An 8,433-nucleotide genomic window follows, 5' to 3' on the forward strand; every position below is an offset into this window, starting at 1 on the left:
AAGCAGCCTCTCAGAGTATAACTGGGGGCCTATCGTACCAAGAGCAACCTATTTTTTTGACCATTACTTTGGAACAACTGGATCAAGATCGAGAGCAAACGGCAAGAAAACACAGGAAGATACATCACGACATCGGAGAAAAGAACTTCAAAAAACCAATCAGTGGAACATCAATACCAACTGACTTGGTAACAGGCATCAACCGGACCACCGCGACCGACGGACCTAACCAGGAAAATCAACCACGAGAAAACCGGGGTCCACACAAGTGTTCCACTCTACAATTTGTGCCTCGACTGTCCAGCAGGTAAAAATTACCGAAACAACTTAAAACCCTATTGATGACAAAGGATACCGGCTTCGGGACAGTCAGAATACTTCGTCACAGACAAGGCACCGGAAGGCTGGAAGGTAGATCACACCGGTTGTGGGAGAGCTGGTTGGCGGTGACATGGAAGTGTCTGCAGTGTGCGGGACCAGACTGCTTCCACACATCCACAATGAATGTCCCACCCTTTATTTGGGAAAAGTACAACTGAGAGTGGACAAGTTCCATCCCGGTCAGAGCAATCTGAAGCTTTAACTGACTGACACCCGAGTTTGGGATTGGAATGTCTGTCAGCATGTAATGCTTGTAGCGCCACACTGTGGATGTGGACATATTGTGTACTGCAACTCTATAGTTAATCATTAAACAGAACAGGCTCTTTCCGGAGAGTTCCGAGAGAGCAGCCTGCATGTTCGGAAGCTGTGTGTGCTGTGCTCTGTGAAGATATCACAGGGATGTCTTGCAATATATGCTATATCAGTCTCTGTGGTGCAACGGATTAGGGCGTTCAGCTATTAACTGCAAGGTTGGTGGATCGTAGCCCATTCAGGAACAAAGCCTTTAATTGTTTTTCCCTGAGGATTCGGTGCCGTACAGTTCCAAGTTGTCAGTGTGCGTTTTGGCTGCACGAATATATTCCGCAACCATTGCCAGCTGTGCTGTTATCAAGTTATACCAACTGTTACTTGCATTTTTGCGTGGTTGTTCGTTGTCTCGTCGCCAATTGATACGCTCATAATAAAGAATGAAACTGAGTACTGTGAACAATGAGTTAGTATGACATTAGCTCCTTTAATAAGACTCCAGTGTGCTTATATATACAAATGGATGCTGGGAACCCTTGGGACTCCAACAGGTCGGCCCTCTGGTGGTGGTGTGATACAGGTGGCCAAAGGTTAAATACATAAAAAAGGAGGGAGAGAGAAAACAGGGAATTATAGACCGGTCAGCCTGACCTCAGTAGTGGGTAAAATGATGGAATCAATTATTAAGGATGTCATAGCAGTGCATCTGGAAAATGGTGACATGATAGGTCCAAGTCAGCATGGATTTGTGAAAGGGAAATCATGCTTGACAAATCTTCTGGAATTTTTTGAGGATGTTTCCAGTAAAGTGGACAAAGGAGAACCAGTTGATGTGGTATATTTGGACTTTCAGAAGGCTTTCGACAAGGTCCCACACAAGAGATTAATGTGCAAAGTTAAAGCACATGGGATTGGGGGTAGTGTGCTGACGTGGATTGAGAACTGGTTGTCAGACAGGAAGCAAAGAGTAGGAGTAAACGGGTACTTTTCAGAATGGCAGGCAGTGACTAGTGGAGTGCCGCAAGGTTCTGTGCTGGGGCCCCAGCTGTTTACATTGTACATTAATGATTTAGACGAGGGGATTAAATGCAGTATCTCCAAATTTGCGGATGATACTAAGTTGGGTGGCAGTGTGAGCTGCGAGGAGGATGCTATTAGGCTGCAGAGTGACTTGGATAGGTTAGGTGAGTGGGCAAATGCATGGCAGATGAAGTATAATGTGGATAAATGTGAGGTTATCCACTTTGGTGGTAAAAACAGAGAGACAGACTATTATCTGAATGGTGACAGATTAGGAAAAGGGAAGGTGCAACGAGACCTGGGTGTCATGGTACATCAGTCATTGAAGGTTGGCATGCAGGTACAGCAGGCGGTTAAGAAAGCAAATGGCATGTTGGCCTTCATAGCGAGGGGATTTGAATACAGGGGCAGGGAGGTGTTGCTACAGTTGTACAGGGCCTTGGTGAGGCCACACCTGGAGTATTGTGTACAGTTTTGGTCTCCTAACTTGAGGAAGGACATTCTTGCTATTGAGGGAGTGCAGCGAAGGTTCACCAGACTGATTCCCGGGATGGCGGGACTGACCTATCAAGAAAGATTGGATCAATTGGGCTTGTATTCACTGGAGTTCAGAAGAATGAGAGGGGACCTCATAGAAACGTTTAAAATTCTGACGGGTTTAGACAGGTTAGATGCAGAAAGAATGTTCCCAATGTTGGGGAAGTCCAGAACCAGGGGTCACAGTCTGAGGATAAGGGGTAAGCCATTTAGGACCGAGATGAGGAGAAACTTCTTCACCCAGAGAGTGGTGAACCTGTGGAATTCTCTACCACAGAAAGTAGTTGAGGCCAATTCACTAAATATATTCAAAAGGGAGTTAGATGAAGTCCTTACTACTCGGGGGATCAAGGGTTATGGCGAGAAAGCAGGAAGGGGGTACTGAAGTTTCATGTTCAGCCATGAACTCATTGAATGGCGGTGCAGGCTAGAAGGGCTGAATGGCCTGCTCCTGCACCTATTTTCTATGTTTCTATGTTTCTATAACACAAGGTGTGTACGGAAATCAACCATCAAAAGCCCTTTCATTAACCACAGGGGTTTCCGGCAATTTTCTGATCGCAAAGCGCTTCCAGTCCTTGTCCTTAACATTGCAGATGTGGAAATTGGGGAGTTTAATGATTTGAAAGGAGAACATTGTTGTTTGGTGCAGTTCAGGTCAGAGAAATGTTTGTGAAAGGAACTTTTTGCAGAGAGAGGGATAGAGCATTTCAGCTTGTTGCTGAACACTTCTCTCTGGGCACTGAGCTAAGCAGCAGTTTCCGTAGTGTAGCGGTTATCATGTTTGCCTTACACGCGAAAGGTCTCTGTTGCGAGCCTGGGCGGAAACATTACTTGTGAAGCAAAAACTTGTCTGCAATAAAATTGAACAAAAGCAGTCCAGGGTACATTGTCGCATGAGCAATGAACAATTTAAAACTAATCGACTCAAATACAGAGTGTGTAAAATCAGATCGGGGATAAAACTTCATCAAGGGTTAAATTTTCACTCATTATTAAAGTTCAGTTATTGAAATTTCGATTGTCCCTGTTCGCATTTCTTTCATTCTGTGAAACAACACTATCGGTTTATACCATCAGATCTAAGTTGCATTTGAAACCCACAAACAGCTCATTAATTATTCGCTCTTCCCCAGTTCCTGAGCTCAGAGTGTTATTGTCCATCCCTGGGATGTAAGCTACCTCCAACCCGGGCCAAACATCCCCGTGCACCGATCACAGGCTCAGGAAAACCCCGGGGAAGAGGATATCCCGATCACTGGGCCTTCCAGCAACACTGAACAAGCGCCCGGTCCGAAACTTTCCTGAGTAATAACTTGTAAGTGAAGCATTACACAGTCAGGATGGCCGAGCGGTCTAAGGCGCTGCGTTCAGGTCGCAGTCTCCTCTGGAGGCGTGGGTTCAAATCCCACTCCTGACATTCATTGTTTTAAATTGCAAACTCATTTGTTTTGACACCACTCTGAAGTGCTTTGGGACATCCATCTGACGTAATAAATTTACTCCACTTCAATTGCAAGTGGTGATATCAAATATACTTCCCAAACCGGGAAACGATCCCGGGTGGCTGTAGCGAATGGAATGGGTTTGTGGAGCATTGAAAGGTGCCCTGTAAATATCTCGCACTGCTAATTTAAACTCACGGTTATAATTTGTTTCAGTGCAAAAGAAGGCAGGCTCGAAGGGCCAAATAGCCGACTCCTGCTCCTGGTTCTTGTGTTCTTATGCAGAGCACAGAACAGATGATTAAATTATCAACTCTCCCTCAGTTCGTATTTCTTTCATTGTGCAAAAGAAGATAATGTGTTCATTAATTATGTTTTCCCGTGAAAGCAACATAAATTTTAAAGAACTGCAATTGACGAACATGGGGCTCAAACCCACGACCCTGAGATTAAGAGTCTCATTCTCTACCGACTGAGCTAGCCAGGCTTCTCAACATCTACCCTGTCAATCCCCTTCAGAATATTGTCCGTTTCAACGAGATCACCTCCGATTCTTCGAAACGCAAGAGAGAATCGGCATATTCTACACAATCACTCATCATAGGACAGCCCTCTCATCCCAGGAATCAATCTGTTGAACCTCTGTTGCACCACCTCCAAGGCAAGTGTGTCCTTCCTCAGATAAGTACTATGGGCGAATATCCTGTTTTTCTGCTGATTCTACTTCCTCCTCCTTTGATAGTCCTTCTCTGTACATTCTGTATTCTGCTTGGTTCTCTACTGAAATATGAGCCTGAAGTTTATCACAAGCTTCCGTTTTTGTGTTTTAGTTGATCTTCATTCATCCACCGAGCTGTAGCTAGCTATCATGCTATTTCTGCACCCTGCATGAGAACGTGTCTAGTCGTTACCCGATCTATCTCCTTTTTGAAAGTCTCCCAATGTGCATTTACTGTTTTACCGAGAAATCTTTGGTTTCAATCTACCTGGGCCGGATCCCTTTCAACTCAAAAAATTAGTCCTCCTACAGTTGGGTATTTTCACACATGATTATACCTTCTCCTTTTCCATAACTACTCTAAACCTAATGATATTGTGATCACTGTTTCCTCAATGCTCCTCCACAGAAACATGCTCTACTTAATCCATTTCCGAGATCCAGAACTGCTTTCTTCCCCATCGTGCTGGAAACATACTGATGGAGAAAGTTCCAATACAGATTTCAGGAAATCCTCCCCTGCATTTTCCCTTTGCATGGTTATTTTCCCAGTTTACGTTGAAGTCCCACATTATCACGACAGATCTTGAATCTTTCTGCATTTTACCTAAATTTACACCTCTTTATCCTTCCCACTATTAGGTGGCCGATAACATAATCGCTCATCTAACTTTCTACAGGCACATTCATTTTAAACAGAATATCGGATGGGAATAGGGCCACAAATCGATGGACAATATTAAATCACATGAAGCGATGGAAAAATGACATAAATTATGAAATAATTACTTTGCCTATGTATTTACCAGGGACACAGGGCAGATGGACATGATGGTGGAATAATGTATGGGAAATTGTATAACTGCAATAAGTAAAGATGAAAAATATTAAATGAAAAACCAAATGAAAGGAGGATTAAATCCCTGGTCTGGATGGATTACATCCATACACTTTAAAATAATTCAGCGAAGAGATAGCAGGAGCACTATTACAAATATTTAATGATAGTTTGAAAAATGTGTAGTGTCAGAGGAATGGCGGATAGCTAACGTAATACTTATATTTGAGATGGAAGATAGAACATGTCCGGGGAACTATAGACCAGTCAGTGGAACTTCGGTGGTAGGAAAATAATGGAATCCCTTCTAAAGTAGAGAATAGAAGAATATCTATAAACCAAAAATATAATTATGTATAATCAGCGTGGATTCAAAAGCAAAAGTCTTGCTTGACCAACTTCTTTGATTTCATTGAAGAAGTAACAGGGAGAGTAGACCAGGGTAATGTGGTCGATATAATATACTTAAATTTCCAAAAAGTCTTTGATGAGGTACCACATATTAGAATAATGAATAAGATCAGAGCTTGCGGTGTTAGGGGACAAGTCGTGGAATGTATAGCGAGCTGACCCCAAGACAGAAAGCAGAAGTAAATGACTGTTATTCTGAGTGCAGAAGGTGTAAAGTGGGCTCCCATGAGGATCAGTGTGGGACCAATGCTGTTCACAATTTAAATTGTCCATTTAGACTTTGGAATCAAAAAAACAATTTCTACACTTTCAGATGAGGCCAAATTGGGGTGGGGCTGATAGACATTATTGAGGAGGACTGCAACAAACTACAACAAGACATTAATAATCTTGTAGACTGGACATTGAATTGGCAAATTCAATCCATCACAGACAGAGTGAGGTCATGTACTTTGGTAAGAAAGATAAGGTCAAATACTACGTGAGAATAAGAATCTAAGTGAGGTCAAGGAGCAAAGGGATCTCAGAGTAGAAATACAAATAAACAGTAAAGGTCGTGATGCGGGTTATATATCCATAAAAAGAAAATGGAGCACCAAGGGTTAATTCAAGACGGATAGTGTTGAAAAGTAGTGAAGTTCTGTTGAACTGGTATCAAACTTTCTTTGGACCACACTTGCAGTACACTGTACAATTCTCATCGCCGTGTTATAAGAACATAAGAACATAAGAACATAAGAATTAGGAACAGGAGTAGGCCATCTAGCCCCTCGAGCCTGCTCCGCCATTCAATAAGATCATGGCTGATCTGGTCGTGGACTCAGCTCCACTTACCCGCCCTCTCCCCGTAACCCTTAATTCCCTTATTGGTTAAAAATCTATCTATCTTTGACTTGAAAACATTCAATGAGCCAGTTCAACTGCTTCCTTGGGCAGAGAATTCCACAGATTCACAACCCTCTGGGAGAAGAAATTCTTTCTCAACTTGGTTTTAAATTGGCTCCTCCTTATTTTGAGGCCGTGCCTCCTCGTTCCAGTCTCCCCCACCAATGGAAACAACCTCTCTGCCTCTATCTTGTCTATCCCTTTCATGATTTCAAATGTTTCTATAAGATAACCCCTCATCCTTCTGAACTCCAAGGAGTAAAGACCCAGTCTACTCAATCTATCATCATAAGGTAACCCCCTCATTTCTGGAATCAACCTAGTGAATCGTCTCTGTACCCCCTCCAAAGCTAGTATATCCTTCCTTAAGTAAGGTGATCAAAACTGCACGCAGTGCTCCAGGTGCGGCCTTACTAATACCTTATACAGTTGCAGCAAGACCTCCCTGCTTTTGTACTCCATCCCTCTCGCAATGAAGGCCAACATTCCATTCGCCTTCCTGATTACCTGCTGCACCTGCAAACTAACCTTTTGGGATTCATGCACAAGGACCCCCAGGTCCCTCTGCACCACAGCATGTTGTAATTTCTCCCCATTCAAATAATATTCCCTTTTACTGTTTTTTTTTCCCCAAGGTGGATGACCTCACACTTTCCGACATTGTATTCCATCTGCCAAACCTTAGCCCATTCGCTTAACCAATCCAAATCTCCTTGCAGCCTCTCTGAGTCCTCTACACAACCCGCTTTCCCACTAATCTTAGTGTCATCTGCAAATTTTGTTGCACTACACTCTGTCCCCTCTTCGAGGTCATCTATGTATATTGTAAACAGTTGTGGTCCCAGCACTGATCCCTGTGGCACACCACTAACCACTGATTTCCAACCGGAAAAGGACCCATTTATCCTGACTCTCTGCTTTCTGTTCGCCAGCCAATTCTCTATCCATGCTAATACATTTCCTCTGACTCCGCGTACACTTATCTTCTGCAGTAACCCTTTGTGTGGCACGTTATCGAATGCCTTTTGGAAATCTAAATACACCACATCCATCGGTACAACTCTATCCACCATGCTTGTTGTATCCTCAAAGAATTCCAGTAATTACATGGCCACTATGGTCAGATATTCGACCCCAGTCAATGAAAGACACTCAATACAGTTGTACAATGACAGATAGTCCCAGTAATACAAATTCAGTCCGGTCAGATATTGCAGTCTGCCCAGTGCCTCTCAGTTCTCACAACTCTATTGTGACAGCGAATCCCAGTAAGAAACAAACTTTAGAGAGCTTTTAGTGCCGAGGGCAGGTGCAAGTATACAAAGTGTTCCAACAACAGCAATAACTTCATCATTTGCGTGTCTGCAGTGTACAGAGTTACGGTTTCTGTTAAAGGAACGGCATAAATGAGCAGTGGGAATTTGGCTAATGTGGACTTCCGATTTATTGAAATTATGTCACTGCCCCTATCATTTAATGGTCATCACTACATTGTCAGATACAGAACAAGGCCAAATATGGATCACACACAGAGTTACACAACGTCAATGACTATAATCACTGACCAGGAAGAGCAGTGACTGCAAGGATCACTTAGAATATTTTATCAATGATGGAAAATTAAGCAGGCATTGTCATGTATTCAACCAGCATTGTAACCCATGTATAAACTGACCTAAGTTGTACATCGTGAGAACACTGACCACTAGGTGGGAGACACTCCTAACCTAGACCTTCAGGTATAAAAGGGGGAGCTCCACCCACCTTCATCACTTGAGTGCTATGGAATAAAGGACAGGTCACAGACTGACCTTCTCTCAAGCATAGGCCTTGTGTGCATTTATACTGTGAAGTAAGGACCTATCAATGGCGACAAGAAACTGGGATTTAAACCACGCGAGCATGGCCAGTAGCAGAACAGACGAGAGGTACTGTGTTAAGGAATG

At 43.2% G+C, this 8,433-nt stretch overlaps 1 non-coding gene across 1 annotated transcript; it reads left to right on the forward strand.

The window, feature by feature from the left end:
* Positions 1–3,527: 3,527 nt before the first annotated feature.
* Positions 3,528–3,610, forward strand: trnal-cag (transfer RNA leucine (anticodon CAG)). Its single transcript has one exon. It is a non-coding gene; the product is annotated as a tRNA-Leu (tRNA).
* The last annotated feature ends 4,823 nt before the right edge of the window (positions 3,611–8,433 follow it).

The sequence above is a fragment of the Pristiophorus japonicus genome, unplaced genomic scaffold, assembly GCF_044704955.1.
Source record: "Pristiophorus japonicus isolate sPriJap1 unplaced genomic scaffold, sPriJap1.hap1 HAP1_SCAFFOLD_163, whole genome shotgun sequence".
In the NCBI taxonomy this organism is placed as follows: Eukaryota; Metazoa; Chordata; class Chondrichthyes; family Pristiophoridae; genus Pristiophorus; species Pristiophorus japonicus.